Genomic DNA, 27,053 nt, shown 5'->3' on the forward strand with positions numbered 1-27,053 from the left:
TTAAACTTCTTTTACTTTGAAGCACTTCTGGCAGAAAGAAGGAAAGAAAATGAAAGAAAGGAAACTACTATGTATTATTTTTTTCTTATTATATGCAGTTTAGAAATTCAGAACAAAAGAGAGAAAATAATGCTGAAGGATAATTACAGACTGTACAATGCTACATCCAGAAAGGCATTTGTCTTCATATTCTGCATTCAGATAATTAGAAAATGAATAGTTTGAATCTATCATATGTATTTACCAAGCTGGAGTTTCTCTTGATTTAAATTCTTTTTTAAAATGTTTTACTGAGTTTCTTTTCTGTTTTATTATAGTGACCTAGCTACCTGAAAATTGTTAAATAAAATGGCATATGAAGATATCATATTATATTTTACATCACATATTCTGTGCCTTTGATGAGTATCCAAGCATAATATGATTCTATTATTACAAAGCAATTTCAGCTAAGCTCTACTTTTTAACTCTTTCATTGTCTTCCGTGCATGTTATTTAGAAATAACTGTGGTCTTTTTCAAACATGTTACTAATACAGAAACCTTAATATAGCTGCTGATGAAAACCTGGTATCTTATATAATATAGAAGGATATAATATATTATGAAAATGTCCAAACATAGAATTTGCACAAAAGTTACAATCACAACTTTTCCTACTATATTAGCAATACTTTCTCATGGAGACACCATTGCTGTTCTAGACACTTGTTTAAGTAGAGTTTGCACTTTCAGAGCAAGTGGCATTCCTCTAAGTATAATATCACTCCAATACTCATAGAATATTTGTTACCAATTTGCATGGGTCCTCAGTGAAACATAAAGTATTGTTTTTTTTGGAAGCCATTAAATGTGATTTCATTTTAGTATTCTTATTCTGTAATTGACAGACTGATGGTTGAGCAAGCAGAGACTGTTCTGAAAATTATATAACTAAAGAATGTACTCAGGTTGTAATAACTTTATTTTATTTTAATTTATCAGGGAAAAGTCACTAAATACTCCTAATTCTAGTGCCAATGACCTGAGAGGCTGTTACTGACATTCTGAACCTCTCTGAGTGCTCATCCATCATGGTCATGCAAATATTACTCAAGAAATGTTCTGCTAAATCAAACACCATCCAGGACATTAACAGTACACAATATCTGACATGAGAATTACAAATGTAGTTCACTAAAAAAGGCTACAAAGGCAAAGGAGAAAGACATCCCTCTTCAAAATATAAGTTGACTGTATGGATGATCCTGAGGATGTTCTTTAAAACACTGCTATTTTTACGAAAACCTATGAAAGCACTTTTACATTTTGCTCATTTAAAGAGCTCACCTGGCTTCTATATCATGCTATTGCATGTTTAAAACTGTTTTACTGTTAGATATTTTGTACTGACTGTACTTTATGAACTAGATCATGGCTAATACTGGTCTTGGTATAAATCTACCTACTCACATTAGAAGAAAGAAAAAAAATGAATGAAAGAAAGAAAGAAAAGAAAAGAAAAATGCTACATTTTGCAAAGCTTATATTCCTTACCAGTTTGCTCAAGTTTGCCTCTGTTCCTAGTGACCACATTTGTTTACATTCTGAGTTTCCAACATTTTGTCATCCATGTCCCATATGGAATTTCTTTAGAACAGCTTCTTAGTTTTGATAGCATAATTACTCTAGCTTCTCAAAAGTCACAATCCTGCTCAGCCAAAAGTTGAAACATATCTAAATGTGACACCCTCAGAATGTCTCAGCCACACATTTAAGTCAACCATCTATGACTTATTTCAAATTCTTCGGGCACTGCTTGTCCATAAGAATCACTTGTGCTACCCAGTTTGTATTTTGGGGTGTCCTCCTCAAATAATCAGCTAACAGACAATCTATGTCTTTGTCCACACATCAGTGGCATCAAGTAAGATGAGTAACGGCTTCTGATCTTTCATCTGCTTTGTGTCCCCCACCCCACATAAATACTGATCAGACTTCTTGCTATGTGAAAAAAGCCTCCTTCTCTGTTTGCAAATATTTAATTTTAGCAAGTGTAAGAGCTCTGGATGCCCATGTAATTAGTTACTTCTCTGCATTGGGAATGGTGGAATGGTTCACTGCTTCAATTGATTATGTATCTAGGAAATTCTTATGCATATTAATAAACAAAAAACTGCAAACAGTTTTCCAAGACTCTTTCTTGCTCAAGACCTAAAATTAAAGAAAACATGCTCTATTTTATACAAAATAAAACAAACAGAAAATACTTTATTAAACATTTTGCAGGCTTCAGGCTAATAACCAACAAGAATCAGCTCACGTACTTGTTTGAAATGTGTTTCAAATTTAAAACCAGGAATAACAATCTAAGAATTTAGACAACATTTGGATTTCAGATTTTTACTGACAGTATGCTGATTTTATCTGGTGACAAGAATTTACATTATTTACACTCTAATAAATATTTAAGAAACAATAAACTTCTCATGATTATGGTTCCAAAATTCCATGTGACACATATGTCTAGAGCTGTTATTACCAATCCCATGTCAGCAGACTACCAAGAACACTTATTCTATGTAAAAATAATTTATTATGACAAGTTGTCTTGTACTCTTTACAGCGAAATAAGTATTTATGTATTGTCTTTTCATACCTTGTTAGCATTAAAACCTGGAACTCCCGTTTTCTTTTTTTCCTCACTTTGATCTTCGTTAATCTTCTGCACTTCCTTTAATTAACCTATTAAAAAATATATAATGTCATTCTTAAAAATACATCCACAAGTGCATGGATATATCACTGATTCCTCTAAAACAGCTGCATTTCCAAACAGCAAAGTCAACAGCCTTCTTCCTGATTTCCCCAAGTGCATCTGTTGCCTCAAATATCATTTTCGGTCTAGCTCCCTGTGGTCTTGTTCATATCAGAAACAACATGCAGGGACATATCTGGTAGACGTAAATTACAAGTACAACTGAACGTGTAGATTTCTGGCTATAAATACAAATCATTGCTATTCCTAAAACAGTGTCCATGGGAAAAAAGAGTAAACAGCATAAATTAGAAAGGAATGATGCTTCTCAGTAAGTCTTAAGAGTTGTGTGCTGACAATGGCATAGCTAATTGTTCACAAAATTAGAAGTGTCCATATAATGTCTTAGCATCCATAGCCCTAATTACAAAAAGGTTTCAACTGATTGGAATTATGACAACTTATTCTGAAAGTGATTTTCCCCAAGAGAAATAAAGAATTTTAGTTAATATTTTGATATGGCGCATCAATTAAATCGAAATCCATATTTCATAACACAATGCCCAAACAGTTAATAACTAATTTTAGAGGTACATTATGTTTCATATGTTTTGAAATTCACATTTTTAAGAATGATTTCTTTCCTATCATCTCTCTTGAGTGTGTGAGGAGTTATTTTACTTTTCTATAATTGACTTCAGTTTGTTGTTTATGCATTCTCTCTCAGCCTTTACAAGAATAGCATGTATAAACAAAAATCAACACATCTATATATACATCTCTTTTAAAAAAAAAAAAAATATATATATATATATATATATATATATATATATATGTATATACATATACATGTATATCTATCTCTATATTTATCTCTCTCTCTCTATATCTATATATATATATATATATATATATATATATATATATATATATATATATATATATATACACACACACACACACACACACACACACACACACATATACATGTATGTATGTGTGTGATTATAGAAGTGTACATATATAGATATATACACACATGCATATATATATATATATATATATATATATATATATATATATATATATATATATATATGTATATTCTTATATAAACTGACCTGAGCTGAGCATGGAGCATGTGGGAGCGTGTGTGTGAGTGTGTGTGTGTGTGTGTGTGTGTGTGTGTGTGTGTGTGTGTGTGTGTGTGTGTGTGTGTGTGTGTGTGTGTGTGTGTGTGTGTGTCTGTGTGTGTGTGTGTGTGTGTGTGTGTGTGTGTGTGTGTGTGTGTGTGTGTGTGTGTGTGTGTGTGTTGTATCCTCTCCCTTAAAATATTTTTAAATCAGCCAGGTTCAGTTTTATTACATCTGTTGAAGCAACATCCTTGTACTCCTGAAATCTTATAGTAGAATAATGAGCAAAAGTACTTGTTTAGTTCACGTGAAGCCAGAAGTTCTGATTAGAGTGAATGTTTCACTCAGGATCGACTTTTATGAGAGTAACCCTATAATATTAAAGCGTTTTCTGATATATTCTGGTATTTATCAGTTAAAAAATACCCCCCAGGATTCAATAAAGTCTGTGTAGGCTCCGTGTAGAGCCTACATTGAATGTATCTATGTACATGGCCACGGTTCCTCCTCGGCAGCGTGCCATACATATTAAATATGGTGCGCTGCTGACGGAGATCACACTAACATAGATACTGAATCCACGTAAGCAGCAGTGTACATGCTGTCCCATACTTTTTGTCTGTCCAGACAATTCCTGGGCAGATGTTAAGCACAGGACAATAATATTTCTAATGCACTCTGCTATGGTTGAAATATTTTTTTATTTTTTTTCATTGTTTTATTTTTTTTCTACTGTGCCTATTTGCATGGCACGATGCTTAGTGATGCCAAGCTGCACTTATACATACACAGCAGACACCTTCCATATATCTAAAAATAGAATCTGGATATAATCAATTGTTTTCTTTTTATTTATTTATTTATTTCTGCTTGTTTGCATGGCATGGCGTGGTGTTTAGCAACACCAACAGGCACCTTAGTAGTATTTGTTAAGACTTAGCAGTTTTCTGTACCATCCAAGTGGCTACATAGGTTGAGTCATGAATTACAATGTAGTAGGTCCTGGGTTCAATTCCTGAACAGTCAATACCTTTTATATTTTGTGAAAATGTGTCAGGTGACTGAAATGTCAGTTTAATTCAAAATAAAAAATTGTTACATTTAGTAAAGCTGTGGGATTCTAAGCACCGCTTAAACATGGTCATCAGTTTCTCCTGTTTGCGCATTGCTAAGATCCGCTTAACCCCGGTTGTGCGACATTGCGTGATGCTAAGCAATGCAGTGCTTTTTTGAAAGTTACAGTATGACATGTAAGGGCAGGAATGTAGCCTACATTAAGGCTAATAGGCAGAAATTTCACACCATTCATTGGAGTTGTCACTTGGCTGCTGATATGCCTGATGGTGTTGGTGAGGGAGGGTGCTTCAGGGTGCAGAGGTGGGGTGTGCAGGAGTCCAGAGTGTTTGTTGGACTCCTGGCCAGGAACTATGGACCCAGGCTGCTGCAGGGCAATTACCAGGCCTCAGAAGGTGAGCCCTGGGATCATTTGGCTAGGGACCTTACCAGTGCTACTGGCATCCCCTACCAGTGTTGTCACCACTTTGATGACCTGATGAAGAGAAAGGGGGGAACCTTGGACACCTGGTTCCAAGAAGCTTGGGCTGGGCAGACCCCATAGATATAAAAGTATATTTGGCATTACTTTGGAAATGTTCAAGCTGAATCTGTGCAAAACTGATATGCATAATGGTTTATTTCTCTTACAACAGCTGCAGATGAGCAAACTCGCAATGTCCACTCACATGCAGGGTGGCTGGCCAGGATGAGGTGTGAGTATGGTAAGTAACGAACTTTCAATTTAATAACCTAATGCATAAAATATTGTCAAAATAAATTATTTATAGAGTTGGCAGTTATAACACTTAGGTATGACATGCCTGGGAAATGTAATATGTGTAGTAATGAGTCACTGCCTACCTGAAATAGTAAAGCAAGTTAAATCAAGAAAACATTCAATACTGTGTAGTATAGCATCTAAACATCAGTTGATGATGGAGTCTACACAGATTAACAATGAGTCACTATTTTGCCATGCTCAGTGTGTGATATATGCTGTAGGTTGCACTTAAGTAATGATGAGGGTAAATGGGTTATTTCCTAGAGGTCTGACACAGCTCTCCATGCTGTACATGCCAGACTTGAAGCAACAGTAATCAATACATTCTAAAGGGTGATGATGCTGTAAAATGTTGTTGTTGTGTCGTTCGGCTTTTCCCGGTTAGGGGTCGCCACAGCGGAACTCCAGTCCGCTAATGATTGGCAGTAGATTTTTACGTGCCGAATTGCCAGCCCTGACACACAACCTTCAACGAAGGTACGCCCATTCACGCATGTCTCCACACAGAAGGCGCTTTAGCTGAGAATTGAACAGGACAACGTCTTACTGTGAGGCGACAACGCTACCACAGCACCACCACCATGGTAACTATGATGCTGTGAAATGTACTGTTTTTAAACAAATAGGTGTGCACTACTCTTGTTATTCACTGCATGTGTGTTCTAACCAGACTCCAGTCAATTGTAGAAGAGGCATGAATAAAGAATGCATAAAAAAGAGTCTGATAATTTAGTGCAATGCCCACAGTAAGGTTTAAGCCTGTGTTCTGGTTAGTTTGTGACAAATAATGCTCTGTATTCCACCCAGTCAAAGAACAAGGTACATGGGTAAGGTAGCTGAAGTTCTGGCCAGATATGAATGTGTATAAATGCCAGATTTTAAGGTGCATTATCAATAAAGTTGAAAGCAAGGATGTCCTTTGATAAGGACTCTTTCAAATAAATGGGCAGCATGCCTTTAGTCACTAAATTTGTGTTCTAATCTGATAGTAGTCAATTGTGAAAGCAAACTGAATAAAGAATGCAGAAAAACTGTCAGTTAAATGTAGTGCAATACCCACAGTAAGGTTCAAGCCTGTGTTCTGGCCAGTTTGTGATAAATAATGCTATGTATTTCACCCATTTGAGGAACAAGGTATATGGGTAAGGTAGCTGATGTTCTGGCCAGATATGCATGTGCATAAATGCCAAATCTTAAGGTGCATTATCAATAAAGTTGAGAATAAGAATGTGCTTTGATAAGGACTCTTTCAAATAACTGTGCAGTATGCCTTTAGTCACTAAATGTGTGTTCTAATCTGACAGCAGTCAACTTTTAAAAACAATGCATATTTTCCCCTGAGTCAAAGCTTGTGGGTTCTAATCCCATGACAGACAACTAAGTATTCAATGGCTGTCTACTCTACTTAGTGTACATGAGCATACCTCTCAGCTTTCATGATTTTTTGGAATATAATGAGTAATGCCCCATATATTTGCTCCTTGGTAAGCAGATAAATGACATTTCTTGGAATGCAATTCAGTGGTAAATGTGTTACCATAACACCTTGCTACTAATGTATGAGCACACTATGTTCAACTGTACTCAGTAGTTGTGCCTCCATTCCACCATGTGTTAGAGCTTGGCCCATACTGACCCATGTTAACAGTTTGAGAGCTATGCATGTGCAGCATCATTTATACATTAGCTGCATTCACTGTACTCCCATATGACATTGTACATATGTAGAAGTATGTAGTAGTAGTAGTCTGTGTAGTAATATTACCTGCAAAGCTACTATTTGTATTTTTCTCTCTCTCACTCCAATCCTTCTCTTCTTTGATTTATTAATGTTATTTATTATTATGATTTCATATTGTGCCTTCGTTGAAGGTTGGGCATCGAGCTGACACCTCAGTGTTTCGTAAAAAATTCTACTGCCAATCATTAGTGGACCGGAGTCCCGCTGTGGTGATCCCTTACCAGGAAAAAGCCGAAAGACAAACAAACATTATTATGATTTCATATTAATGTACATTTTTGTAACAACCTGTTATGTTGGCCTTATGTATAATTTCATATTGATTTGCTGTTAAAATAATTGTACTAACGTTACTTACTGTTGTTATCATTATAATCCTTCAAACTTTGTTTGATTACTCATTATTATGTTCTATAATGTTAATACTAACATCTGTTTGGTTGTGTTGATTCTCACCCTATATTTATATTTGATTTCTACATCATGACAAGGTAGGCTGGTTCCTGGAGATCCCTCTACCTTGGCTCCCCTGGTCGTGGCACTGGGACCCAGCACATCTGGACTGCAGTCTGGTGGTGTCCCCTCTGCTGACCCTGCACTACCTGTGGCATTGTGTAGAGCTGTCTCATAGACTGGGTTTGGGCCCCCGTCTGGGAGTGAAGGTGGAGGGGGTGAATTTATCACCCATTAGGAACTGCCAGGTATGGTGCATGGGTTGCTACTCCGAACTCTCGGTGGACACCTATGCCAGATGAAGAACATGCTGTCCATCCTGGTGAGGCCACCCCACCCTGGATGCCCACGTCCACCATTGCTATCACAGAGGCAGTGAAGGAGTAGTGCTGAAAGTCCCATGGGCGAGGACTTGAGTGGCACTGCTGCTGTTTGTGATGCAGATTGGACTGGGATTCCACAACACCCTCCCCATCCAAGGTGTTCACCCCTCTCATGTGTCATACACCAAACATGTCTGTTGTCTGTTGTCTTGTCATTCTGCATAAGCTTTCTCACCTACCCAACTTACCTCCCCCACACATACCTATGTCTCTTCCCCAGCATTCCACTCTCACATTAAAAAAATGGGTATCCCCCCCCCAAAAAAAAATATCGTCCCATACATAGCTCTCCATTTCACACACGCGTCCACTGGACTGGACTAATTTGGTCTAACTGGCTTAACAATGCACTTCTGTTGCCCCCACCCCTCTCTCTCTCTGTGGGTGACTGTCCAAAATCAGCTAAAAATCTGCTAAATTGCACAGTTGTTGCTGTAGAAGAAATAGATAGCTATGGTTCTTGCCTACATTCTTCCTGCACATACCTAGCTGCCTTTCACTATGTTTCCCCCCTGCTTGCCTCCCATTTCTCCACTGTCCTATCTCCCCTTTTTTCTTTTCTTTAAAGATTTTGTACATGATACAGTGCGTCACTTCACATTGCTTAACTATGCTAAAAAGCTCTACATTGATATATGGGTGCGAAAAAACATTAATCATGTTCAAAATATACACCTATACCCAATTTTAAACCAGGGACCATCGCACTTGCAGAACAGTAGATCAACCCATCAAGTCACACAGCTGCTAATGTGCACACGTGTGGTAATCAAAACATAGTAATGTTCAAGTTCCCACCATTAAACATGTTTAAGCAATGCTGTGCATCCTGCTGCACCGACCAAATCAGCTAAAGTAGTAAGACAAAAATAGTACTGTAATTGTGAATCTAGGACAGACATACATCAGTATAAAGCCATACACATAAGTACAGACATAAGTGAGGTATCTAATAGCAGGTAACCCTGCAATTATATATACAACATGTAAAAATACACTTTCTAAAACATTAATGGAAAAATACAATTTTAACTGGGACTCTGGTAGAAAAATACAGCACTCTAAAGCCATACACAAAATAACACATGTAAATGAGGTATACAACACCAAATAACTGTGGAATGATATTGACAAGATGTAACAGTGACTCAGTAGTTCAGTATGTAAAATGCATAGAGAACATTAGTTTTTGGTACACATGGTCCTGAGTTCAACTACAGCTACATCTAGCACAGAAGATACATCTGTATGTTCCTGCTGAATCCAGCTTTGTTTGTATAACTTGAGCACTAATCCAAGCCATCTTTTTTTGGAGAAGGTTCCCCTACACCCTAGTGGCAGGAGTGTGCAGTTAGAACTTTTCTGATTGAAGACTGCTAAAATACGGCTCAGTTTTCAGCTTTTTTACTGGTTAATTGGATAATTTCTCATTTGCTAATGTTTATATATATATATATATATATTGCACTTTATTCATCTGCTTTTACTGTATTTGTGTTTCTTCCTACTTTATTACTTTATTTAGCTTTTGCTGCCTGTTCTTAAAAGTACTCAATTGCATTTATTCTGATGCATTTATTACTGCTTGTTAGTAGACTGATTAAATTGTAACTATTATTCTAAGCATTTTGGTTTATGCACTTGGGCTTCAGAACAGTTGTTTTACATTAAGAAGGTTTGTGGTCTGCACCCTTGTGACAGGACAGGTAACTTACATCCTTCTAGGTTGGGAGTTGCTGATTGAAGGCTTAGTGTCTGTTATTCTAAAAGTGTCTTAGTTCTGGTTTAAGCACTTGGGCTTCAGGCCAGTTATTTTACATTAAGAAGGTTTGTGGTCTGCACTTCTGTAGGAGGAGAGGGTAGATTCTGTCCTTATGAGCTGGGAATTTCTGGTTAAAGGCTTATCGTGCCTGCTTATTTGAACTGTTTCTTTCTGAAATTGGTGTGCCTTGTTTGCTGTATCATAGACTAGAATCAGACCTGCTGAATCTAGCTTTGTTTGTATAACTTGTGCACTAATCCAGGCCATCTTTGTTGGAAAAGGTTCCCCTGCACCCAAGTGGCAGGAATGTGCAGTTAGAACTTGTATGATTCAAGACTGCTGGAACAGGGCTCAGTTTTGAGCTTTTTTATTGGTTAATTTGTTTAAATCAGTTTGCTTGTTTGCTACTGTTATATTAAAAAAAAATAAATAAAAAAAAAAAAAAAAAATTTTTAGCTTGTTTTCCAACCTTTCCTGTTACTAGAATAGTCCAGATACAGATTTGCTGTATTCAGGACTGTATTGTAGTTTCTTAGTTCCCCAGACCTTTCTATGTTATTTGGAAGCCTCTCAGCTCATCAGTGAGAGTGATAAGCGTTAGGTAGCTACCACAAGAGGAGTGGTTTCTACCTTCCTTTCAATTTTCTGCTTTAAAAGCCCATGTTTGCATGGATTTGTGTGCCGTGCAGCACCACTAAGCTAGGGTAAACTACTACCAGTGTCACAAATTCTGCTCTTCAATTTTTCCCTTAAATCTTGCTAGTTCTCTTCTCTCTTGCATTTAACTAGCTTATTCGCCTAGCACTTCATCTGGTTTCTTGCAGTAATTATTGCAGCACACACAAGTGCTAACAACACTAAAAGTCCTATAAGGAAACAGCTCCAGTACTTATTAATAATGACCATCCCAGCTGGCATGTCTAAAGGTCAGTTCCCTGTACTTTCTCATATTAACCTGGTGAACTTGGGCATTCTGAGGAAGTGTAGCAACTGCCTCATGTACACAGGCAACCCTCTCCTCTTACCTCCCAACACTCAGACTTCTGACAGATGCACTTATATATCCAAACTGGAAGGCATGCACTCTCCAGCCAAGACCAGATTAGCTGGTCAGGAGGAGAAGGTCAACACCTGCACCACACCACATAGAACAAAGAGCCCTCCAGAACACCCACCATCACAGCTCTCACATAAAAGCTCAAACCACAAACCCACCTTCACTGAGGCTGTCAATAGAAATTACCCAAACAGCAGAGACCTCCAAATCAGAAATACGCTTGACCACCACAACACAGCACAAATCACAAGACACATAGCTCACCTACACAGCGTACCCCTCAACCTAAGCCCCTAAGACAAAACAGCTTGCCCAAAACACTAATAATAGGTGACTTGATAGTGAGGCACACTGATGTCCCACTCACTAGGTTGAATAAGGAGAAGGTAACAGTCAGCTTGGGTGCCACGATCTGACACATAACACCCACACTCAGATCACTCCACAACAAGTACAAATATGACTTTGTCATTGTCCATGTGGATGTGAATAACCTGAGATTTACCTCCCTGGACTACATGAAATGAGACATGCAGGAGCTCTAAGATTATGTGGCCCAGGCAGGTATGGCCCTAGTGCTGAGCAGCATCCTACCATCGCTCAGAATGATACCGCAGTACAAGCAGAAAATGATTGACTTCAACAACTGGCTAAGTTTCTGGTGTCATTCTAAGGGGATCCAGTATCTGTCTGCATGGGATGACATGACTGACAGACCTCGATGCTTTGCCAGAGATAGCCTGCATCTGCCACCCATGGGTTTCCGGGTACAGGCTAAGGCTCTTGCCACCCTTATAGTGCCTTTTTTAGGTGGTGTTCCAAAGACCAAATTACCACTATAACAGCTATAAATTAATGCAATCTGAGGGTCAAGCTGCTCAATGCTAGAAGTCTAAATCTCAAGATGCACTCATTCGAAGCACTCATCAAAATGGAGAACATCAACATTTGTGCTGTAATGGAAACCTGGTTTAGAGCAGCAGAAAACACCCCTGCGCTACCAGGCTATAAGTTATTCCACACCTTTTGGCCCCAGAAAATGGTGATGACGCCTCCATATTCATAAAGAATATGCACACCTCCAGACTAGTAGCCCAGCATAATGCATCGGACATACTTCAAGTACAACTAATAGTGGGTAAGATGGAGATTCAGGTTGTAGCCTGCTATAGGTCCCCAACCATGTGCCAAGACTCTCACTCCACATTCCTAAGCACCCTGGAAATTATTAGGGTCCAACCCAACACTCTCATACTGGGTGACTTCAACTACCCTTCCATCAACTGGGAAAACTACTCATGCACCAATAAACTTGCCCAACGCTTTCTGGAATTCATTAATTCCAATGCACTGGACCAGCTCATTCTTACCCCCACTAGAGGAAGCAACATCCTTGTCCTGGTTATTACTAACATGGGTGACCATTGCTCAACACCAAGAGTCAATTCCTCCCTGGTTAGATCTGACCACAAACTAATTACCATGGAAATTCACAACTCACCGACACCACCAGCAAAGGTAACCACCATGTAAAACTTCTCTAAAGCTGACTTTGGGCTCCTAAAAACAGAAGTGGCTAACTTCACGGCACCCATGCAAATCATATACCAATGCACTGTATGAACACGTACATAAATGCATGGAACTAGCCATACCCAACAGAACCAAGAAGCTCTCCTTCAAAAAAAGGAAGGCAATCTGACAGTCCCCTGTCATTAACAAACTCTACAACAGAAGGAAGAAACTGTTGCAGAAAAAGATGAAGTCCCAAGACTGGAAAAACTCCTTTATTAGCCTCAACAAAAAGTTGAGATCCCTCATCAAAACCTCTAAAGCTAGCTATGAAGTCAGAATTTCGGCAGACACTAAAAACAGCCAGAAAGCTTTCTACAGTTATATCAAGAATCTCCATGGCAATACCCAGATTTGCTCTGAGTTACTGCACGATGGTACCTCCTATACTGAACCAACAGATATTGCCAACATACTTGCCGACAGATTCAGTGCCAAATTTATACCTCCTTCCCCCCCTAAAGGACCAATCACAATACTTTAAGAATGCCAGGCACCCAGCATTATTGCAGCACAGGTTAAAGCTGCATTGTCCAAGGCCAAGAATACAGCCTCCATGGGACCCAACAATATCCCTGGCTGTGTTATACATGAACTACAAAGTGAACTGGCACCACACCTGTGTGCCCTGTTCAATCACAGCCTCACCTCAGGCTTTGTCCATACAGAATGGCGCACTGCTACAGTCATCCCCTCTCCATAAAGGGGGAGCGACTACAGACCCTGGGAGTTATCGCCTCATTAGCCTGATGAGTCTGATATGTAAGACTATGGAGCACATCATCATGGACCTAATTAACAACGACATAGGGAATTTCCAAACTCTGGTTTTGTGAAGGTTAGATCATGGCTGCTCAACCTGGTTGACTTCTTTGAGTCAGTCACCAGAGCTGTGGATGAAGGCAAGGCAGTTCATACAGCCTGGCCCAATTTGGTCAAGGTCTTTGATACCATTCCCCACTCACCAAACTAGGCATCAACCCCTATATCACTAAGTGGGTTGCAAATTGGCTCACAGATAGAACCCACAGTGTGAAAGTAGCAGACTCCAAGTCAGACTGCTGACCAGTCATGAGTGGAGTCCCACAGGGATCGGTCCTGGGTCCTCTCCTGTTTGGCATCTACTTCTCAGAAGTCAAGGCCAACATGGAGCTGACCAAGTTCACTGACGATTGCAAGCTGAGAGCCATTATTAACTCCTCAAGTGATGCAGACATTCTACAGAAAGGCCTCACTGAGACCAACAACTGTTGTTGATATCATGGCCTTAAGCTTAATGCCAAAAAATGTGTCGTCATTTCCTTTGGGAAAAACTCAGCTCCCACTAATTACCACATTGATGGTAGCCCACTGAACACTGAAGATGTTATAAGAGATCTGGGGACACAGGTTGAGAGCAACCTCTCCTTTGACCACCACATTGCCACTGTGGTCAGAAAGTCCTTCTATTTGGCACATCTCATTACCAAGGGTTTTGCATCCAGGAAGAAAGAGGTCATTATCTCTCTCTACTCTTCACTCATTAGACCAATCATCGAGTATAATGCCTCATTTGGCAAGTACCTCACGAAACACCTGAAAGAACTGGAAAGGCCACAAGCTGGAAAAGCCACAAAAGTACCTCATGAAGAGGACTCTAGGCTTTAAACACATGCCCTACATGGACAGACTCAAAAAAGTCCAGCTTTTCTCTGTCTCCTATCATCCATTAAGGAGCGATCTCTGTTTAACTTACAAAGCCATGTCTGACCCAACCCTGTTAGAAATGTTACACTTAAAGAAATCCCAATCCCTCCGCACCACATGCTCCAGCGACCTCAATCTCATTACCACAATCAACAGAACATGCTGGGGGACAGGTTCATAACCCAGAGACTGCCCATGCTCTGGAATACACTTCCCATACATGTCAAGCAGAGCACCTCACTGGCCCTTTTCAAGAGAAATCTTGATGAGTTGATGGGAAATTGAAAGTTCACACTGGGCGTCACTCCAGTGGCTCTACTTTATAGAGGCACCAGGAACTAATGGCGGCATGATGAACTAATGGCAGCATGATGCCAGGGCACTTCTATGGGCTAGGCTTGTAAAGGCTCCAGGGACGTTGGCCTAGGACACACCTATGAACCTATGAACCTAAGTGGACATCAACATTATAAACTGTGCTATGTCTGTCTGTCTCATCACCTATTTATCTACCCAAAGCAGTACAGATTTAATGACTGCTTCTAAATAACATCAGTCAAAGGTCTACAGATAGGACCACTCTTACCTACTCCTATTACAGCACTAGCAAGTGCAGAGAATGTCAGGTCATGCATTAGTCTGCATTACCAGAGGACTTTGCAGTGTGTACTGAAATGTGGGCCAGTACTATCAGTTTGCATTCCACGATTATTTGCTAGTGATATTACAGGCAACCACAGCTGCACAAGTAACATACATATATGGAGGTTGTGCTAGATGCAAGGGTTGCCAGCACACATGTAACAAGGGACTACCATGACATAACATGTGACATGGTAGTTGCTCAACTACGTGACACAATCGTTAATGTAACCCCTACCCTTTACTAGGGCACACCAAGCATTTTGCGTTTTATGCTGATAACTTTGGCTAACATACTTATCTTGATCACATAACCTAATTTCTAGTGGAATGGGTTCCCTCCATCTAACTCTGCCTATACAAAAAGGCTGCCACAGGCACCAGACTTACTCCTAAAGCTTGTTGTCCTGCAAAGTGTGCACCTTCTCTGCCTATGCCTATTACCTGCAGCATCGGCTTCAGCTTCAGCGTGTAGCACACACATTTGTATGTAAAAAGTAGCTCCTAAAGACATTCACATTATGATGTAGTATCCTTACCCCAGTAATTTCCACACAAACATATGAGGAAAGGGGTTGAAATCTACATTGATGCCTTATATCTTGTTCAGTGGTTGCATTGTTTTGGCTGATTATACTGCAAAGCAGCTGTGTAGGCTGCAATTAGCATTCCAGAAGCACAGATGGTTTCGAAGGCAATCACTTGCTAATGAGAACCATGTTAAAAAGGCAAACATCAAGATAGGGGAAACCACTATGTATGAGAGTTACTTTGCAGGGTGAACTCGTTGGCACAACATTTGTATATCGATACTTTTCAACAGAGGAGTGTTGTACTCCAAGTGTATAACCATTTTGTTTCCAACATAATACATATATTTGAATATACTCAGGGGGAATGGGGATTGCATCATTAAGTCGGTGTGAGAACTGTAATGATGACATGTCATCAATCTCCACATGTTACACCTACAAAGGAACTAGTGTCCAGTAAGGGTAGAATGGTTTGTGTTATTTAGGGACACTGGTCTCCTGGAGATTTCCCTTGATAGCAGTTGTAATAGTACACTGCTATTTGTTTGGCACAGCTGTTTTCATATATTATAGGTGGGGTTAGCCTTACAGCCCACACAACAATGGACTCCTCTGTTGGGTGTGTGATCATACATCAGTATTTGTCATGGCACCAACAGGGAAAGCTCTCATTTCCATAGGACCGTCAGGAAGCAGATGAGGCTGTGCTTCTGCTCCTGGTAAGCACAACACTGTTTTGTTAGAGATGTAGATTTAGTGTACTGTATTCACTAAAGTGTCATCCCAGGCCTGCTGGCTGCATTGATGTACTGTCTGCATGAATGCCAACTGCACAGATAGCTTCTGTCTGTACATAGTTTAGAATCATACCTATGCCTTGTAGATGTGAGCACACTGATAGATTTTACTGTATTATCAGGACATTACAGACTGCCATATGTGTCAGCTTTGCAGAGTTTTGCCAGATGTCTATGGTGTACATCATTGTAGGCCATGAGAGTCCTGGTAAAGAACTACAAGAACTACAAATGTTTGTTAGAAAAGAATGTCTTTATGTCTTACTATATGAGGTTGGGGGTTAAACAAGTCTGTTATAGTGACTACAATATATACAGCTTAACATTTATTCATTTTATTTATTTTACATTTGTTGACTGGGAAAGTCCAACTGGATGCATGTCCATTTTCAGCGAAAGCCCAGGGAGAAAAGCTCCACAGTTACATTTTAAGCACAGTATAAGGTGTATACAGAAGCAGTCAAATTTACATAGATAGTACCAAACTTAACATTGACTAGTAACATAGCATTGAGGATTAAGATTTAACATATTTACATAGACTGAACACATCTTTTACAGTTTTAGATTGAGGTATTACATAATGGTGAATATTGTTAGTAGGGATTGCATTTTTTGCTTTATACAGTTGACTTGTGAGCAAGTTAGCCACAATAGGGAGTATAACAACAAAGAGAGCAAAGATTATATTATTATATTACATATATTGCAACATAGTACTGTGGAGCATAGTAGTGCAGGTATTAATGTACTGCTTTTCCCTTCTTATCACAAGTGACCAGGGGGGTTGGCCTCTGTCCCGTTCACAACCTGATGTCAGTGTCTCATCAGACTCTGATGATGATGGTGGGAAATGTGAGGCACCCGGTCACTTGAGGCCACAGATACTGGACAGTTGAAGGGTGGGAACATTGAAAAGTAAAGTGTGTCTACTATGGCTGCAATGAGTGTGGATACTGGCCATAGCCAAAGAGCTGGCGAGGTTCCACACAGGTAGATCGACAGGGATGCTCATGGCAGGCCTGCTCTCCCTCCACTATCTGTTGTAGGTGTCTCATCATGTGTCACCCAGCATATGTTTAGGGCCATCATGGAGGCACAGGCACATTCTGAAAGGAACTCCAGATGACTGGTCAAGGTTATGGATGCAGCACAGTCTGACATCTGTGACTGCCTCCACCGTGTTGCTGATGCCCTTTATCAGTTGACTAACACAGTGGAAAGATGTTGGTCTCAGACAGATCACACACTATCTGTCTTGGAATGCACATTGTCTGTGATGGAATGTCTGGTTGGAGTTGAAGGTCAGACACATGGACGTAGGTCAGCAACATAATCTGCTGAGAGTCCACATGGCCATGCACAATCACACTACAGTAGTGGCAGTACATCCAATGCTCCAGAGGGGAGTATGCTGTCCACACCAAGACAGGGCAGGCCATGGGCTTATGGTCCTGGATGGTCCCATGGAGGACACAGTCCCAGCAAACAGCATTCACCCTCAGGTAGTAGCACAGCATCTGACCCTGGACATGGAGGTGCCAGTGCAACACCTGGTAGAGCCAGATCGCATGTTCAAGGTTGGAGATGCTAATCTGTCAGCTATGCCATGCATGGCTCACAGCTGTCCAACATACATTAACGTAGGGATAGCACTGAGTTTGGCTGTGTTCATGCAGACACTCACACACCACTATCACAGTCACATCACCTACAGAAACACACATCAATTTTACATAATCCATCTTTCCTGCTCCCCTTTCAGTCTCACACACACACACACACACTTGACAACATTTGGGTCAGCCAAGCCCTCCTGCACCGCATACAACACCATGTGCAAGTGATGATGCCTGTGCCACATCCCTGTCATTATTCTCATCAATGAAGGGAAATGAATTTACATGTCTGATGCACAGGGTTGTTGTTGTTGTTGTGTCTTTTGGCTTTTCCCGGTTAGGGGTCGCCACAGCGGAACTCCGGTCCGTTAATGATTGGCAGTAGATTTTTACGTGCCGATTTGCCAGCCCTGATGCACAACCTTCAATGAAGGTATGCCCATTCATGCATGTCTCCACACAGAAGATGCTCTAGCTGAGAATCAAACAGGACAACGTCTTACTGTGAGGCGACAACGCTACCACAGCATATTTAAAAAAATCTGAACTTGTTTCATTCATTGTTGCCTTTGACATTCTACTTTTACTGGTCAGTCATACATATTGCTGCCATTTGTGCTGTGTACACCACAATATGTTGTATATGATATTTTGGATGCTGTTGTGATGGCTGTGTAGTCACACACTGAAAGGTGTCTCATGGCACTGTTTATGTTTCACTTTCAGGATTTTGTAGGACACAGACATGTTGTGACATGTACAACACCCATCAACGTCAGAGCACAGGATGGAATGACAGCACAGAAGATAAATGTCATCAGAAAGCTAAAGCAGTATAGTTGCATAACTCCATAGGGTCATGTGTGTATAATAGCCTAATACAACAAGGGTCAACTTTCATCCTAGCCATGCATCACTACACTCTGGCAAGGGAATAAAACCCTTGATAAGAGTAAGCAGGGTTTTGGAAGGTGACGCATGCACAAGCCTGGGTTTGTGAGATGAACCATCTACACTTTACCTTTGTCTATTGGAGACATACCTCTCAAATGTCCAGATTTTTGCAGCTTGTCCAGATTTTTACCTCATATTTTTTGGTTTGTGTCTCATAAAATTGCTATTTGCAGGCAAATCTGTGGCAAAAAATTGAGAATTGAAGTCAGAAAATAATGAAAGACACATGCGTTTCAGACTTCATACCCTTCAGAAAATTCATGCTAATGTAAAACCTGCTGTTCTATCAACTTTCTAAGTTTGTAAGAGCAATATTTAAAAATGCCCCTATTTTTGGGCCTTTGTCCAGCCATTATTTATGGCTTTATCCAGATTTCCTGCTCTAAGAGGTTGAGAGGTATGATTGGAGATATTTGTACTAAAGCAGTTTTCATTGTCATGTTCTCCATCTTGTCATGTAACTTGCACATGATTTTCAATAGGTTTATTGAATTAGGCACACTTCTGTTTTTATAGGAAATTGTATAGATAAATGGTCAAAAAGATGTTCAAAGCTATGTATATCAAATTATATATTGCAATTGCATTAAAAAAAAAGACTGTTAGTAAGTCATCTCAGACAGTAGGGCAGATGGGAATTCTCACTTTTCTCTATGGAGTAAATTAATGCTTACGAAGATTACTTGTTAAACTTTATATCCTCATACTGCTAAATTTTTGGTTCCTATTAGATGACAGAAGAAGCATTCTATCGAATGCATCTTGGTCGAACTTAAAACAACAATAAAGCAAAATAGTGAAGTGGCTTTTAAGCGAAATCTTTCCCAGGGAAAGAATTTGCTTGTCCACTTCCATTACTTTGTCATTTTTGGCACTGTAGTGCAATCTCGGAGTTGGTATATTTAAGCAGGGGCTGTGTGGGGGCCACTTTATGTATTCTTTCAATTTTTTTTTTCTTCTTTTTTTTTTTTGGAAAAATCACTGTTCTGAGCTTTTAAGATTGTAAGCTTTTGCTTACATGGGGTCGATTATTCATCTTTCGCTTTTTAAGCGTTCAATGATATAATATAGTCCCTAAATTTTAATGTATTTTTACAATGCCAACACCTGGTCAGAAGGCCTTTTAAAGTGCATGTAGACCATTCATTGTAATTAGGTTCTAGGATAACTGACTGCATCTAAGAAATGAGTGAATATAAAATACATTCTGCACATCAAAGTTGAAATACCGTGAACTGCACAATTGTCATTTAGTTTCTTCACATTTTCTGATTGCATTGTGATAGAAGGAACTGTGATGCCTTCACAGACAAAACACCTAGAGGTCATCCTGGTATCTTTCAGAAGGTGTTTACTACTTGCTTCAGAATGACTTAAACATCTTGCCTTAAGGATTGTCACAGTTCTTCCACCTCCTAATATCACATCACTGCCAAATACTCTACTTCTCACTTCCACAGTTTTCGCTCTTTCCCTAAGTATCTAAGGTTTTGACTCAGCATTAAATATTACTTACATAAAGCTCTTCCTGTCAAAACCCATTCCCCCGGATTCACAAATCCTCCATGTAAGACTTAATAAGTCTTACTCGGAGGCTGCAGTTGAACGGTATGACGTCAGCGTGCCATGAATATGCATGAGGGCACGCTGACTCAACTGTAAGTCTTACATGGACCGTGTAAGAAAGCAGGGGGCGTGTCCGACTGCCGAGCAGTCTAAATGTCCACGCCCCTGCAAGTGTTTAAAATAAAAGCAAACAAACAAGAGCGAGTCCGCTCGAATGTCCCTGCACCCAACACCTCACTGTCTGATATTGTAAACCCCCATCACAGTTCTAAAACGCATAACATTAATTTTTTTTAAATTCCCAAAATAGCTGCCCTTATTTGCACGTGTGTGTGCGGGTGTCCCCATTGCTTAGCTACCGTTAGCAATTCTGATATGGAAGAGCATAAGAAAGAATGTTTATGCAACTCACACCAAATAGCAATAGCGCAATGGTAGAGCGTTCACACAAAGAAGAGGCATTCACCGTTCGAGTCCCACCACTCCCTTTCATATTTATTTTTTAAATCAGTATATGGAATAATACCTAACAAATATGTTTAAACATAACTAAAAAGCAGTGAAATGGCCAATGTATCAGTGAACAAAATAAATATTTTAAAGGATCCCAATATAAAATTGCCTGCAGTTAAGCAGCACTTCACCCAGCACAATAGAGTTGCCCATAGTTCAATAGCACTTTACCCAGCGCAATTGAGTTGCCCATAGTTTAATAGCACTTTACCCAGCGAAATGTGTTTGAGCGGACATGCGCGCTGCACCAACCAGGGCACCGAGGAGCAACGTAGAGCAAAGTTGCTTAAATGCAGCCACACCCCCTAGCTTGTCTGGACAGTATGAAAATAAAATGACTGACAAGGTTCGAAACCAGGACTCTGTGCATCAGAAGCAAAGTACAGAACCACTAAGCCATGACAACATAGGGGAAACAGCCACTGTTAACATTCATATACTTACTAATGGTAGTTTAACCATTACTAAGCAGGTCTGCAGTCAGCCGAGAATTTTACAAAATGGCCAATCACAAAAAAGTGAGGGAAATGCGGCATATTTAAGCCCCACAGGTGGGAATACATGCCATAACTGATTGTAGCTCACATCTGCAGTTAGAATGTCTGGTGTCGGAGAGGGAACATGCTTCCAAGCGCAACGTTGGGGCATCGAGGAGTCGAAATACATGGTTTGGCTCCTTGTCCACCGTCATGAGTCAAGACTCCTGCAGGGCCAGTTCCAAGGGACGCAGTACAAGGCAGAGGCTTGGAACCGGTTAGCTCGTGACCTCACCAGTGCCACAGGCGTTCCTCAGACTGGTGAGCAGGTCCGTCACCACCATGCAGACCTGAAGAGACGAAAGCAGGACCGCCTGAACCAATGGATACAGGAGGCCCGTGGGATGCGGGATGCCCCACAAATGAGTATGTAGCCATGGAATGCAGTATGTAAGAATTGATAATGGAGTATGTATAATGGATAGGTATGTCTCAATATCCCTTCAATTACTTTACAGCTGCAGGTGACTGTGCTGTGAATCAGCAAGCCTATGCTGATAGGCTGCTAAGGCTGTGCCACCAGGCAGGTTAGTGATTATTCTGCATGTATTGTTATATAAAATATGGGAGAGAGCATGAAAGAAAGTGTTGTAGTCCAATAATACAGCCATAAAATTGCCTGAATAAGTCCTCTGCATGTACTGTCAGATAAAAATGTCAGAGAGGCAGAAAAAGAGTGTAGTAACCCATTAAGAAAGGTAACATATGTCTGGAATAATATCTCTGCAGGCACTGTCATATAAAATAAGTGAGTGAGCCTGAAAAAAGAGTGTTCTAACCTATTAATAAAGGTATAATTTGTCTTGAACATGTCTGCCATATACACCGTTAAAACAAATAAAGGAGTGAGCCTGTGGAAAAGTGTGTAATGTCATTAATAAAGGTCTAAAACCTGGAGTGTGTCTGTGTCACAGAGTTTGAAATGTTGTTGTACCCTTGCATTATACAAACAGTACTGTTTGAAAAGGTGCTGGCAACCCAGAGTTGTGCAGTCCCATATAAAGTGGGAGATGGAAGTGCTAGTAGCTGTGAAACATATATACAGTCCACAACAGTCAGTTACTGGCTGGCATGAATAAGTAAATCTGACACACATGTAGCATGTTATTTTTCCCCAGAAATGTGAGTGTGTGTCAAAAAATGCAGGGTTCTGTACAAATCGAAGTGAAAATGTCATGTGAAAACATCCCAGATATGTAAATAAAGAAATATAAATGCAATCAAGAAATATGTAGCAGTAACATCTGCATCCTGGACAGTTAGTATGTCAGATATAGGTTAGGCATATATTGAACTAGCCAAACCCATTACGCAACCTAATGTATGGTGGTAAGTGTAATAATACATGTAGGGGATATACACTTGCAGTCACTAGGAATGTAGTGTAGACTAAAAGGTAATTATAAGATGTTAACCAAGGTTTTTTTCTACACCCTACCGTATGTGCATAAACCATGCAATTCCATACCTCAATGGGTATGTGTAATCTTAATATATGTTGTGACATATGTCCTATTGTTCTATAAATATTTGCATTCACGTTGATGCATGTGCCCTGTTTAAACACCACAATCATGGTGGCCTGTTGCTACCAAACATCCCTGCATGCTGTTGGAATATCCACTGTGGTTCAATATATGCATGTGTTATGCTTGCTGTTCAACTGTTGTAACCTTGGTGTGTTGGGTTAATGGGAATATTCCTGCATGCTGTTACAACTAATCTGGAATGCTGTTTTGCTTATGTTGTAATTAAACACACCTAATCACAGAACGTATGGGAAGGCTGGTCCCAGCGGACCCACCTGTCCCTCCTCAGCTGGCGAGTGCACCTGGCACCAGCAGGTCTGGTGCCCAGTCTGGGCTCCCCTCCTCCATTGGTCCTGTGCCACCTTTGGGTGGAAGTGCTGCAGGGAATGGGGCTCACCCCCCCCTGTGCAAACATGGGCGGAGAAGGGCCACCTGTCACCCTTCAAAGGGTCTGGGTTATGGTGCGTAGGGAGATCCAGCATTCAGTCGCTGATCCCCTAAGCCAGCTCGAGGTGAGAGTGGCGTGTCTCACGGGTGAGTCTACCCATTCTACGCAGCCCCTAGCACAGCCACCCTCGGGGCTGTGAAGGTTCAGTGGTGACTGCCCATGGGTGGGGATCTCAGTTCCACTGTTACCATCTGTGGGCTCATGGGCTTGCGATTTCCAAACATCCAACCCCCGTCAATTGTGTTCACCCACCCCATGTGTCATATATCGCCCCTGTATGCATCTTGTCTGTCTTGTCTATTTACCTTCCCAACCTGCCTCCCCAGACATATCTACTTTCTCTACCTCACTTCCCACCTTAAAAAAAAAAAAAAAAAGGGCAATCTGTACCCACAAAAAAATTACGCCCCATACATAGCTGCCCATTTCGCACACATGTCCATTGGACATGTAAGCTGATAATTAGAATTGGCAGTACAACATACTTTGTTGTCCTCACCCCTCTCCCAGTGGTGGAAGGTTTCAAATTTCACTCCAAATTAATTGCATATGCACAGCTGTTGCTGTTAAAGAAATGGGCAGCTATGGACCTTCCCTACACCCATCCTGCACATCCCGAGCTTGTTTACCTACTGTCTGTCCCTCTTTGTGCCCCCTTTTTCACCACTTTCCTATCTCCCCATTTTCTTTTCTTTAAAAGAAATTAGCGCGGGGGTTAGCGGGAGTATGCACTTTTAAGCAGTAGTAAGCAGGTTTAAGCGAGTGTGCGCATGTGTGCGCTTAGCTAAGTATTGCTAAGCGTCGCACAAACCCGCTTACAACTGCTTAAAAGTACCTTAGTCACTCTATGGCAGGGCCCTTGTTCTGCTGAACAGCAAAAGAAAAAGCCTCTGCCAGTCTCGAACCCCAGACCATTGACACAATAGACTGCATGAATTACCACTAAGCCACAGCAGATATACAAATAACTTGCTTCTCACATAAATACATCATGCATTACAATGAATGTAAATGGAAAATAGGAGTGGTATAACACAAATCCTGTTCTGTGGGTCTTTACCAGCAGTTGTTGTGGAATTGCATGACATGACTGTGAAAGGAGAACCAGCCATCCTAGCAGGGAATAATGTTACAGTACCACCTTACAAACACCACACAGTATCAGACCAGGATAAATACTGGCAAAGGTGAATAGGGCAGAGACCAGACTCCCCAACTGCAACTGATTTACAGGGATGTCCCTGATTTGTAAACCAATGTTAGCTGTGCCCCACTGAATCACTCTGAAAAGTATTAACTGTAGGCAGACAAGTGTGGAATCACACATAGTGCATAATGTCAATAGGTGAGAGTAGACACTGCATGCACGTCAGAAAAGGTGAACTTATACATATGCTCTGATTCCCAAGAAAGTCTCAACTGAAATATGTCAGTAATATATTGCAGGTGTATCTCACTTATTTGTACCTTTCACTGAGGCCTTCAAATATATACCTGAGAGTATGTGAGGCCTGGCAGAGGCAGGAACACACAGGCATATCAGCATTACTGCTGTTATACACTCTGCAATTAGCTTTGGAAGGAGTTCCACAAGCAAGCCCTTATGTAGGAGTACAACACAGAAATATCACAGGATGTAGCCATGTACTGCTAGTAAACAACTGTGACAATGCCAATGTGCCACTGCTGAAAAGACTGGTGTGGTGCACAGACAAAGTATACTAGGCTAACTTCTAGCTACCATCCGGATATGTCCACAGGTGTGAGTTACACAGACAGACTACTTGCTTTGATAGACTAACAGGTAGACAGCGACCCTGTATGTTCAGCAAGATAAACCTCACATGATAATAAAAAATGCTCTTTGCAGTTATGCACCCCTACCCAAAGGTACAACACACCTGTGTATTCAGGCAAAAACCAGGGTGTAAGTAGGCATACTCAGTATTGAAATATGTCCAGTTGTGTTGAGCAGCCTGTGCTAATGTCAACAAAAACAAACCACAAACTGTGCAGAAGTGAGTAATGTAATAATTACAGTATAGCAGTTCACAAACACTGCATGTGCTACAGGAATACAATGCAATAACCACATTTGTATGGCAGTTAATTATGTAAGTGAGAAAAAAGTACATACTCCCATGTATCCTGTGTTAGCATTTGGAGGGGTGTGTACATGTCTACACTGAGATGTGTGTACTGGAAGCAGCAACATTCAGGTTTGAGTACAACATGCATATAACTGGCTACAACCCTAGCATCAGATAAGAGACATATACCAACCTTCAGACTGACACAACGGTGTCCAGAGCAAACAAACATGGGCCCCACCTTGGAAAGCTGAAAGGGCTACACCTACCTAACCTAGCATTTTATAGCAGTGGGTTGCAATCACAGTGAGTAATGCAATCACCAAACAGCAGGCTGCATGCAATTACTGAATGGTGGGCAGCAACTGGTGTAGAGGCTGTCACATGCACAAGTGCAGATACCTAGAAAAGCAGGCTGTGTCTGCAGTCCACACATGCAATTATATCATTGTAGGTGCTGTGAGATAGAGAGTGAGAGAGAGAGAGAGAGAGAGACACAGACACAGACTGAGACAGAGACAGAACAGAGTGAGAAACTGAGACAGAAAGTTAAATAGAAGGCGAAAACACAAAACAAACCACCAATAACAAAAAAAAAAAACTACAAAACCGTAACACACGGAGCAGGGAAATACAAAGGTAAGGTATGTAACTCACATGTATGTGTTGGCATGTAGTAGATGTTCCTGAAGAGTACTCTACACACTGCAAATCATCCATGGCAACAGTATGTATCTATCTGTATCTGCACATGTGCATAGGGCAAGGGACATACTGCAACTGTTAGTGAAGGGTGGACAGATATCTGTCAGTGAAGGTTGATATGTGCATATATCCATGTAGGTCATAGTGTGTGGCCTAGAAAACAGCATGCAGTGCTCAGGAGTGGCCTTAGGTCAACTGGTGCCCTAGGCAAAAGGGCTCCACGGCGCCCCCTACCACACTTCCTGGTGCCCCCATCCTTGTCTTACTACACCACATAAATAGTGGAAAAGCACCCCTGCTAGACCAGCGCCCTAGGTGGCCGCCCAGTTGGCCTATGCCTAAGGCCAGCTATGGTAGTGTTGATATATGTCATGTGGTGGTTAAATGCTGTGGGACAGATTTGTCAGATCTGCTGTGTTTCAGCCAGTGAGGCCTGCTAATGCTACACAGGCTGAGGACACCCACATGCATTCTGCACAACATTGTGCAATTGAATCACATACCTGTACATCCCACAACTGTCGCATAAGTGATATCCCCACCATGAAAGGTGGACTGTACATGTGCCTATATGTACATCCATGTGTACAGCAATGGATGTGTACATGTATGTGTATAGATATGTATATATATATATATATATATATATATATATATATATATATATATATATATATATATATATATATATATATATATATATACACATACAGAGTGAGAGAGCGAGACAGAGAGACACAGGGTCATATGTACCGCAACAG

At 40.6% G+C, this 27,053-nt stretch overlaps 1 protein-coding gene across 3 annotated transcripts in view; it reads right to left on the reverse strand.

Annotated features, from left to right (window-relative positions):
- Positions 1 to 27,053, reverse strand: part of DLGAP1 (DLG associated protein 1) — a 5,750,587-nt gene that overhangs the window by 2,134,417 nt on the left and 3,589,117 nt on the right. For all 3 annotated transcript variants that reach the window (XM_044065573.1, XM_044065572.1, XM_044065574.1), the window contains one exon: positions 2,638 to 2,723. The gene's annotated coding sequence lies outside the window, so the exon portion shown is untranslated. The remainder of the gene's footprint in view (positions 1 to 2,637; positions 2,724 to 27,053) is intronic.

This window comes from Protopterus annectens, chromosome 3.part0 (genome assembly GCF_019279795.1).
Source record: "Protopterus annectens isolate FY-2018-M chromosome 3.part0, PAN1.0, whole genome shotgun sequence".
NCBI classification, from domain to species: Eukaryota; Metazoa; Chordata; order Ceratodontiformes; family Protopteridae; genus Protopterus; species Protopterus annectens.